This window comes from Oryzias melastigma, linkage group LG16, assembly GCF_002922805.2.
Source record: "Oryzias melastigma strain HK-1 linkage group LG16, ASM292280v2, whole genome shotgun sequence".
Classification (NCBI taxonomy): Eukaryota; Metazoa; Chordata; class Actinopteri; order Beloniformes; family Adrianichthyidae; genus Oryzias; species Oryzias melastigma.
In genome coordinates, this window is record NC_050527.1 from 26,374,437 (window position 1) to 26,385,199 (window position 10,763).

At 37.9% G+C, this 10,763-nt stretch overlaps 1 long non-coding RNA gene across 5 annotated transcripts in view; it reads right to left on the minus strand.

The window, feature by feature from the left end:
• The window catches only part of LOC118599870, a 96,406-nt gene that overhangs the window by 72,283 nt on the left and 13,360 nt on the right, over positions 1-10,763 (minus strand). The window contains exon 3 of one of the 5 annotated variants that reach the window (XR_004949405.1): positions 4,634-4,964. The exons of the other annotated variants lie outside the window; for them this stretch is intronic. This is a non-coding gene — a long non-coding RNA (uncharacterized LOC118599870). Of the gene's footprint in view, positions 1-4,633; positions 4,965-10,763 lie in introns of those variants that run through there. 5 annotated transcript variants of the gene reach the window in all.

A 10,763-nucleotide genomic window follows, 5' to 3' on the forward strand; every position in this document is an offset into this window, starting at 1 on the left:
GCTTTAGGAGGTTTTAATGAATCCTTGTTGGACTTGTTTTTAATTCTCACTTGGTGTGATTAACTGCAGAAAATATATGTTCTCTGACTTAATTGAAAAAATAAAGATCTTTTTCTAAATCTTAACCTCATTCGTTTTATTTTGAAATCTAATTCCTTTTCCGTAATTCAACTAATGGTGTGATCTGAAGGAGGAAGACGTCCTCCTCCTTTGTGTATGCATCATTTATGATGAAGCTCAAGAGCCCTAACAGGGTCTTCCATGATATCATCTGTTATTTGATCAGAGAAGCCGGCTTCGGGCTGCTCTGTGATTGTGTAGCTGCTGACATTTGTTTTTGTGCGTCAGTGCGTTCAGTGCTGAGTAAACCTCTTGTCTCTTGACACGAATCATCAGCAGCTTTTGTGTTTAAATTCATGAGGTTCTTTTCTTGTTGCCACGCTATTGTTTTACTCCAGGACAAGGCTTTATATCAAGTCTTGTGAATATGGAGGTGATCTGAGGAAGACCGATGTTCAGAATCTAAACTCTACCTCCTCCTAGCTTGGAAAGGGCAGCGTGGTTTTATCAACCTGGTTTCATAATCTTAAAAAAAGAAGCATTAGTTTATTTCTGGAAGATTAAATAGTTAAACAAACTTCTTAGATTTAATTCTTAATTTAAAATGCTGGTTTGTAATAAGTCTCGTCACTGTTTTTATCAGCAAGGACTTCGTTTACCATGACCGCTGTATGTAAATGGGTTTTCTGTGTGTGCAGTGGTTTGCATGCAAAATCAGTGACATTAAACGAGATTAATTAATGTCTGCTTTAATTACCATGACTGGTTCTATTTCCGCCCTTAACCATTTAATTCTGGAGCAGGCTTGGATAGAAAGGAGACAACACCCGTTCTTTGAAATACTGAAACTCTTCAACCGTTTAAGTCATTGCTATAGCTCCAACAGATTCTGCTGGTTAAAGTTGACTGCGTAAACTCTTTCCTACTAAAAAGTGTTGCATATCAGCGCAAAGCTGCGTTTCCCCACAACAGAATCCAGTGGTTCATTGCGAGCTGTCATGATTCTGCCCCACATTCACCTGCCTGATTGCTCATTCTGAACACCTGCGCGCTCCTCTATTTAAGACTCTCTTTCATCCCACTGTTCTTTTCATGATTTTGTTTTGTTCTTTGTCACAACATTAACTTTCTGTTGGATGTGTCCAGAAAATAGTTTATTACCTCAAATTGGTTGTTGACTGGAACTTCTTTATCCATTACCAGTAAAACCTGCTGTGTTCTTGTAACCCTCTTGTTTGAAGGTCCACTGCCTTTAGCCTCTTCTCAGTTCTTTGTTTTAGTTTTTTGGCTTGATTTACCTCTCTTAATTATGTATGTTTTTATTACAGAATAAAATGTGACTAATGAATGAAAATAGTTAAAATAAATCGAATAAAAGTTTTTGAGATGTACGTGTGGCCTTTATCTTGTGAAAGAGAATAAATGAATAAATGTGATTATGAATGATTTCATTTTAGCATATCTGAGTATTTCTGCTTTTAAATCATTTAAACTGTTGCAAAGACACTTTTTGAATTAATGCGCCATTGTGATGTCACAACAGCCCAAGAGCGCATGCTCTCTGATCTGCTCCGCCCAGACTCAGGTACAGAAGAAGAGAAGATGGCATCTTCCCACTTCTGACTTGCATCTATGAATTTCTATGACTTACATTTTCAAACCCATTTTCATCACGAGTCATTTGATCATAAAAAATATATATTTTTTCCTGATAACGGGACGGTATCTCATTAAAACGGATTTATCCATGTCAAGATAAAATACTCTTTTTTTTTTCTAGCGGGAAACTGATTATTAATATGAATTCATAATTACAACTTTCAGCTATATGTGATCACGAAAAAGCTTTGAGAACAAGATAAACTAAAGCTTTCTAGGGCATTCCTGTTTACAAACAGGAATGTTTCAAGGCCCACATTCCTGTATGTTTTTCAACATACCCTGATCTAGCATGCTCTAGTTGGCTGGACACACCTGAACCAGGTAATCAGTCAGAAGTAGGGCTTGGAAATCCACAAATCATGCAGATACTGCGGCCCTTGAGGCCTGGAGTTGCCTATACCTGTCATGGGGGACTTAGAGCATTGCCTAGCACAGGTCCTAATGATGTCCTTAATCCATTGAGAGGTATCTCACATGGGTTAAAAAAATACAACGCACCACAGTCTCTAAACCGACATACTTTTTTCTCCTGAAAAGTCAAGAACAGACTCTTGAGTTATTCTAATCACAGTTTTAAAGTTCTTTGATCTGTTTCACAAATGTACCCATACATTTTCTTCTTCTCTTGATTGTTGCAGGTCCAAATCCTAAATGAAACATGTGCATACTGCCACCTACTGGACCAGAGTGTACTAAATTACACACAGCCTTTTTACTGCTCGACAGGTTTGCATGACACGACAGAAATTAGCTGAAAGGTCGTGCGCTGGTATGAGACAGATGGTGGCAATCATTACTATTAGCCAATAATAATAGTTATTGTTGCCAAAACCATCTTAGAGCTGCATTGAAATATAAAAAAGGTCACATGCTCCAGAACATTCAGACTACACTGAATTTGTCATTGATTGTCACTCAAGTGTCCATAGTGCAGAAATGCAGTCTCACAGTTTGTATTCACTCACAATTGCTACTCTTTTACTTGTTTTTCAGTTTTTGCAACCCCACATTGTGTTAACTGCATGTGAGCAAAATAACCGTGTAATGCATGTGCACCTTTTGGAGCTGCTTAAAATCCATACCGTCGGGGCAGATGTAATTTGTGTAATTAAAAGCAATAACGAAGGTTTGTGAGTGTTTGGTTGAGCGGCTCTTTGCTCCGCGTTCAGAACCTTTTTAACAAACATTTATGCGTCTCCTGGCAGGAACCTCACAGCTACAATTACAGGATAAGTGGGTTTGTGATTTGAAACTGTTCATGAATGGAATCAAATCACTGTTGGCGTTCCCGCCACACCGACCGTGCATCCTCGTTTACCTAATGAAAATGAACTCTGTCTGTTTCAGTCCAGTGTCGTGTTCTACGACAAAATGTCAGATTTTAAAAAGCTGGAGTTTGTCATCGACGGCTGCTTGAACACATCCAGAGAAAAGTTTATTTTCATCACAAATACAAGCGATCTTTTTCATTTAGGTGATTTTAAGTAAAGACAGATTTGAAGTCATTTTTGTGATGTGGGGAATAAACATCAAATAGAGCTGGAGTCCGAGAGCCAAAAAACAGGCTAATAGAAACCAGCATTTGTGCCTGTGACACTGAGCAGACATGAACAGAACTCTCACCTGAGAGGCTCCTCCAGCAGAGCAGGAGGTCGTGAATTTGAGCTACATTACATATTTCCAGGAATGGTGTGACCTCAATGTTTGCTGGGTTTATTTTGAGAAAGCCAGAGGTGTAGCTACAGTAGCTTTACGTGTTGTCTGTGCTCTAAAGCAGTCTCCACATGCACACCACATGCTTCTGCATTTATCCAAACTGCTGTATGGAACCTGAGTGCAGCAGTTTTGAGGGCTAGTCTGCACCAAGATGAGAACATTGTGTTTAAATGGGTGGGCTTCAGTTTTTAGACAGAAAAATCCAAAAATTTCAATTCTTCTGGAAGTCTGAGAAAGGAGATATGTGTTTTTCAAAGCACAAATATGTTTAAATTCTATTGAAATATTTGAGACACATCAATTGGAAAAAATAAAGTTTTTTATGTAAATATTGAGGCTGCTATTGTGTACAGTCAGGTTTTGCCATTGGTCAACATTTTTTTTTCTAGTGTCCTTAGACAGCTCTTTGGTCTTGGCCTGTTCGGTGTGACTGTTTGAGGTTGTGTTCAGGTGTCTTTTGTATAGATAAGGAGTTGAAACAGGTGCCATTAATACAGGTAACGAGTGGAGGACAGTGGATCCTCTTACAGGTCTGCGAAAGACAGAAATTTTGCTCGTTTGTAGGTAAGAAAATATTTATTTTCCACCATAATCCACTATAAATTCTTTAAAAATCAGACAATATGATATTCTGGATATTTTTCCTAATTTTGTCTCTCATAGTTGAGGTATACATGTAATGAAATTGACAGACCTCTCATTTTTTAAGTGGGAGAAGATGCACAATTGGTGACTGACTGAATACTTTTTTGCCCCACTGTATGAACATTTTACAAAAACTGTTTATAACTTCACTGTATTCTGATAATGAAATCTTGGATAATGCATAAAAAAATAATTTAAAATGACAAATCCTTCAATGCATTGTGGTCTATATTTCCCAGTCTACTGGGCATCGATGAACAGTCTTTTTCTCAGAGACTTTAGAGAAATTTCAAGGACACTGCATTTTGGAACAGCCCTACAAAATGGAAAAAGCCCAAATAAAGTGCTGTAACTGAAGAGTAGTGAGTGCATTTAACAAAATCTTGCACACATTGTTTCCTATAGAAATACATACAACTGGTGCTGAATTAATCCTATTTTTCCACTCCTGACATTTGCACAATCTGCATTTGCTTGTTTATTTAAACATTTGAGCCGCTGAAACGTATTCTGCACAGACCTCAGCAAAGTGTTTCATTCTGAGCAGTTTTGTTGTTTTATTTAACAAACTTTGACACAAACTCTTAGAATACAACTTAATACTTTTAAGGACTTTTTTGGATATTAATGGAAACTGATATGAAACATGTCTTATTGTTACTTACGTCAACAATCTGCTAATATCTGCCAGTATCAGCCAGTATCTGTAGATGTTTTCGTGGCTCTCCAAGAACATCATTACTGCATTGGTGGACATGTCTTTAGGACATGTCTTAGGTTTAGTTTTGGTTCTTTAGTGCCCCTAACTGAACTGCCAGGTTTGATCCTCCCACCCGTTGCATGTTAGATGGACTTGGACTTGGCAGTCGGTTCCTGTCAAACTAAAGCACTCAGAATTAGCAGCATGAAAACATACGACTGAGCTGAAGTTCAGTTTGGCTTGAACAAGCCCGGTTTCCACTGTCTAAGCCATTTGCATTATGGGATCACTGTGACACAGTCAACCACTCCAGGAAATCTGACAATTGCTCAATAAATCATTTACAGTGATCTTCTCTTCATCAGCGTATAGCCTTCTGTGATTAACTTAAGTGTGGTACAATTTAGAGGCAATTTTCCCTCCTCCCTTTGTTTTCTCTATGCGAATCTCCCTTTTTGGACACAACTTAACACCACATGCTCTGCACAAATTTGAACAGAAGTCCTGGTTTACACAAGCTGGCAGGATTCCCAGACAAAAACGGCAAATGCGGCTAATGCTTTTCTGCTCCTCGTATTTTTTGAGAGTCGATTAATTTCAGATTAATACCTCCTCTCTGATTAAAACCTTGTTATTCATTAATAAGCAGAGAAGAAGAGTAAACAACAACAGAGTATTGATCACAACAAGAAGGGATAGATCCTTTTGATTGTATGTAACTAAGCAACAGCTTGCGTTGACATAATAATGAAATTTGTGTTTTTTGGAAAACATTATAGCCCTCATATTTTAACAAAGAGAATGTATTTTCTTTGAAACTAACACCGTTGGAACATTATAAAGCCTCCTTGTCCACTGGCTCAAACACATGAGAGCCCCCCCACCACCACTATGGATTTACGTGCATTTTCCTGCCGAAAAACCATTAGTGTGAACCTCGTGGAGGCACAGCTGTGCGGTTATGTGGAACAAAAGAAAACAAATGAGAAGAAATCCCCAGGATGAAGCCTGTTATTAATTACCAGAGGGGTGACAGTGAAGGTTTGAGTTGCCTGAGCCTCAGAAAGCAGCGGGATCAAAGAAAAAAAATGAGGAATGACAAATAACCTGTGGCTAGAGACTGCTGGAATGAAGCCTGTCAGAGGATGACTCCAATGAGAGTGGTGGGAGACGCACAGAACACAAAGCGGCTTGATAAATGGATTCAGACATTTGTACAGGTGCATTTTAGACACATTAATATTGATTTTACATCTTCTGGTGCTCCTTTTTTTAAGGATCCCTACACTGTGATGTTACAAAACATTCACTTTATGTTTTAAAAAAATGACAGCTGAACTTTTGAACTGGACAGATTAACACTTCCTCTTCTCTTGGAGATGCAAGGATTGGTAATTGCTCTCAAGTCTTTCAGCTTGTTATTTCCTCAGAATTTTAATGACGTGGCTGCCAGAGAACAACTGAAGCAGCTTATTTTTCAGTTGGAGTCTGTTATTATTCTCCTCGGTTCAATGTGTCACTATTGTGTTGTCGATGGAGCTGTCACTTTGACGAGCTCGTGGCTTCAGTGAATGGAGTGCTGGTTAAAAATACAGGAAATAACACTCACCCCCCCCCCCATACTCAGTCACCACAACAGCAGCGCTAATTTCTGTAACTCTGCTGCTTTTGGAAATCTTCCCAGCTCCAAACACAGGGGGATGCTTTCAAGCCCCACTAACTGAAACAAGCTTTCATGTCGGTCTTTCAAGAAGTTTCACCAAAAAAATAAGAGAGAAGTCAGAAAAATAACCAAAAGCATTCATCCATCCATCATTCAGCGTTTCAGATATAACAAAAATAAGACCCGAAATGACATTTCACATTATCGCTGAGTAACAGAGATCCAGCAGAACTGGGACAAAGCTCTTCATGTGCCGAACAAAGGAAGAAAAGAGGAGAAATGGGCCTACTTGATATCTTTTGAAGCTGAAACAAGAAGGGATTTAATTCCACCCTCGTTTCATGTGTGGGAAAATCATTCAGCATTTAATCTCAGGATCAAACAGTGTAATTGGCTTGTTGGGTGACATTGTGCTTAAATCTTCAAGTGGTCCAGTTTTAAAAGAACCTTAAACTGGAGTCATGCAGCTTTCATGAGGCTGGCAGGAAATTGCACTCATCACTTTCTTGTTTCTTGAAGGTCTAAAAGCAAATGTGACTGTAATGCATCCTGTGTGCACACTTCAGTGGTTACCCACAGTCTTAACAAAGTCTAATAATATTGCTTTAAATATAAAGTTTTGACCTAAATGAAAATCCTCTTGGCTGAAAGAGATAAACTGCGACTCATCCTTCAACCTGTCCTCATTTTATAAGCTTACGGTTAAATTTAGGATGTAAAACCAAACGAGAGCAAAGTATTTAAGCTGCTGTGATAAAAAAATGATGAGGATCAACCTGAAAACGATTCTAATTTTATGAAAACATGAAAAAAGCATTCATTTTTATTTAAATTTATCAAAAAGATTATATTGAAATGAACAATTCTGACAAAATGCTGCAAAAATAAAGACATTTGCTTTAAAAGCTGCAGTTTGTCAACAATCTATTATTTTCTTAAAACCCTAAACAGGTAAAAAAAAAACAAACTCGAATCTACTGCTTGGATTTTTGGGTTTTTGAATAATGTGTTATTGAAAACACAAACAGCTCCACAGAAAGATGCAAAGAAACAGCCAGTAAGGAGATGAATTTTGGCTTCACAGCCCACATTTCTTTTTAAACAGCACTATATTTGGTTTGGGATTGATCGACCTGCAGGGAAAAAAATAAAACCATTTTGCACAACCGCATATTTTCAAGCACTAAATTTGTATTCCTCAGACCTCCCCACACTCCCATGAGATCTGCTGCATAAACACTGCTAGACATATGACCAATTTATACCCTGAATACATTTGGGCTTTCCAACTAACCTCGTTTCTGGATGAAACGAGTAACCTTTAATCTGTCCACACAACATTTCAAACAATTTAATTGCATCTATGGGCCAGGTCTGTGCTGCTAGCACAGCTTGAAACATGTTTTCTTGTTAACTAGTTGCCTGACTTTGACAACTTGCAAGAAAGGAAGCCTGTATCCAGGAGAAACCTAAATATAAAATAGGAATATATTCAGTAACCAAACACATTTGCCCAAATATTGCCCCAAAAAACATATTCGGCCTTCGGTATGAAGGCCAAATGTGGCGCGCCACTTTTCTCCTTCAGAATCTGCTGGAATTATCGTGTTACCGGTTGAAAAATTACAGTAAATCAAAGACCATAAACACTGGAGCTCCGGTGTTAAAGGGTTAAAGTAAGGCCAAATAGTGGCATGGGACACAATCACACAATCAAAGTTTGTGTGATCAATCTACATCAACAATGTTTCACCTTCTTTAAACTGTCAGCAGTGTGAAGGCACTTTAAAGTGATTAAAAGAGACAAAAAAATAGTTTTTATATCGCCTTTATAATTTGGAACCAAATAATCATTTTATTTGAAACGCTCGGAACAACATGACGAAAACAGCAGCTAAAAGAAAAGCTAACAGCACTCCGTCGGTGCCCGAAGTATTTGAAAAAATGAAAACATTTGCACAGGATCATGCCAGGGCAAAAAGAATCACAAAGGTGGTCTTGGAATACATGGATTTAGATGACCAACCAGTCCAGTTTTAAAACCTTACACAGCACAGAATCTGAACTGCTGAAAGTTTTTAATATCTTCCGGGCAACTGATGATGGAAACTATGTTGTGTTACTTTTGCCGGAGTTGTCCGCAGCGTTCGATACTGTGGACCACAATATCTTACTGTTTATTATTACTATTTATGCAATATGAAAAAAATATATTTGGTAGCTATTTAGTATTCAACCAAGAGTTTTAAGTTTTAATCAGCTTCTGCCATAAATTTCCATTTTGGTTCATCCCTGATACAAAACTTTATAAAACTCCTGAGCTGACTTCATTTGAATGTTTTAAAGAATTTGATCCTATCAGTTTGTGGTGGGCGTTTTTCGTTTCTTCTAGCCATTTTAGAAATATTTACAGAGTGAAAAAACTAAAAGTAGTCAACAGGCAAGCTAGAACCCCAGACTAGATCTGCTTTCTTGACCCGGCTCAAATTCATCTCAAAATCTCGGCGACTCATCTCTAACTTGTTTTATCAAATTATCTCATAAGTTTGCATAAAAGTTAGTTTTACACTTAGAAAACTTTTCTTTTAGTCTATAAAAGTAAAAGAAAAACAATACAAAACCAAAAAAAACACCACATTTATAAAAGTCCTCTGACATACCAAAAGTACCAGACCTGAACACAAAAACTACTATTTTGAAGTACTTTGAAAATAGATACACCTTTTAAAAAGTTTTTTTTTCCATTAAGGCACATCTGCTGTGTAGCATCAATGCTGTTTGGTATTAAGGCAGCAAGATGTGTATGATGTCCAACAAAAATAAATTGTTCTCCAATTATTACATTAAATCTTAACAATAGAGAGATAAATACTTTTTTTGTCAATCCCACAAGGTGTTCCAACATTTTATAATAAATCCTGTTTGATCAGAAACTTTTGTTGTGATAGTATGGCATCAACATTCTGACCTATTCTTGATTAACTGGAGTGCAAGTAAAGAAAATGGGTATGAATGTGGCTTCCAGTGTTAAAAAACAAGAAATGAAACAGAACAGAAACAGTAAATATACCATGTAAAAATAGTGGTTGGCCTCAGCAAATGTAAAAGCAAGGTCTTCCATGTCTGATCACGTTCAGCTGGCATTGCCTGCAGTCTGGGCAGTCTTAGCAAATCAGCTTTAAAGCAGAGAAATATCTCACCAGAGGCAAAAGTGTCAGGAAGAGATGCAGAGCAACGCTTAAATTACTTTAAAGATCCAAAGGAATCTCTCTTTACAGTACAGCACATCATAAATTATATCATCATGATCTCCTAATAGCATCCTAGACTCTATGTGAGCTGACTGTAGCAGGCTGTAAGATTTATTAGTTTAATAACACACATTTAAAGAAGGATCAAATCTGCTGCTAACGTTTGCATTTTTTCCTAAAGTTGCTCTAATGTGGTTTAAACCTGCAAAAACATTATTGTTTTGTTTTGTAAATGTACATTTGTGACCGTGATAAGCTCCAAGGAGACTGTCCAACATGACCTAGTTCTTTTTGTTAAGAGCTTAGTGCCTGTGTATGAATTCATTCATCTGCAACATTCAACAGATATCAACAGAAGCACATATACACCGTCAGGAAACAGCTGATCTAACATAATAACATTTGTTCTGCACTTTTGGAGTACTCTCCCAGGTATCCAACTGCCCTTGAATTCCTAGTTTTTGCCCCCATTTTTTTCCTGTGAAAATGCTGAATGCTCTGTTTGCTCAAAAGAGCCAAACTGCAGCACTTTGTCAGCATAAGAAAAAGCGTGGAGGTTAAAACATGCTCATGAGCTGCAGCAGAGGTTAAACATCCAGATGTTTTCAGTCTGCTTGAAGCCTGAGGGGCTAACTCATGAGTTATGTCAGAAAATCACTGAGTGGGATCATTTTTTTGTTGTAAAAAAGGTTTGTACCTTTCCTGTCAGTTGGTGTATTGTATCAGAGAATTAGCCGGCCTGAGGCTAAATTGTTTCCATCTCTAGGAGCGCAGGGTATTGGCTCTCCCACTGGATCTGAGGAAAATGTAATTCTGGAGGCCTTGTAATGGGCCGGGCTATCTGCCCTTTCTTTACAGATTGTCTTTTGAAAGTCTTCCTCGGTGCAGCATGCCCACACTATGAGGCAAAGCTGGGAAATTGACCTGTTCCTGCCTCCTTTGTGCTCCCTTAAATCTGGACAAGGACGACGCATGAGCTACATCCTCCTAAAACTGCTGTAAACTGTCAGAAATGGAAAACTCTGGATTTTGTTGACAGATGTTGTACTTACAGTATTTGTTTACG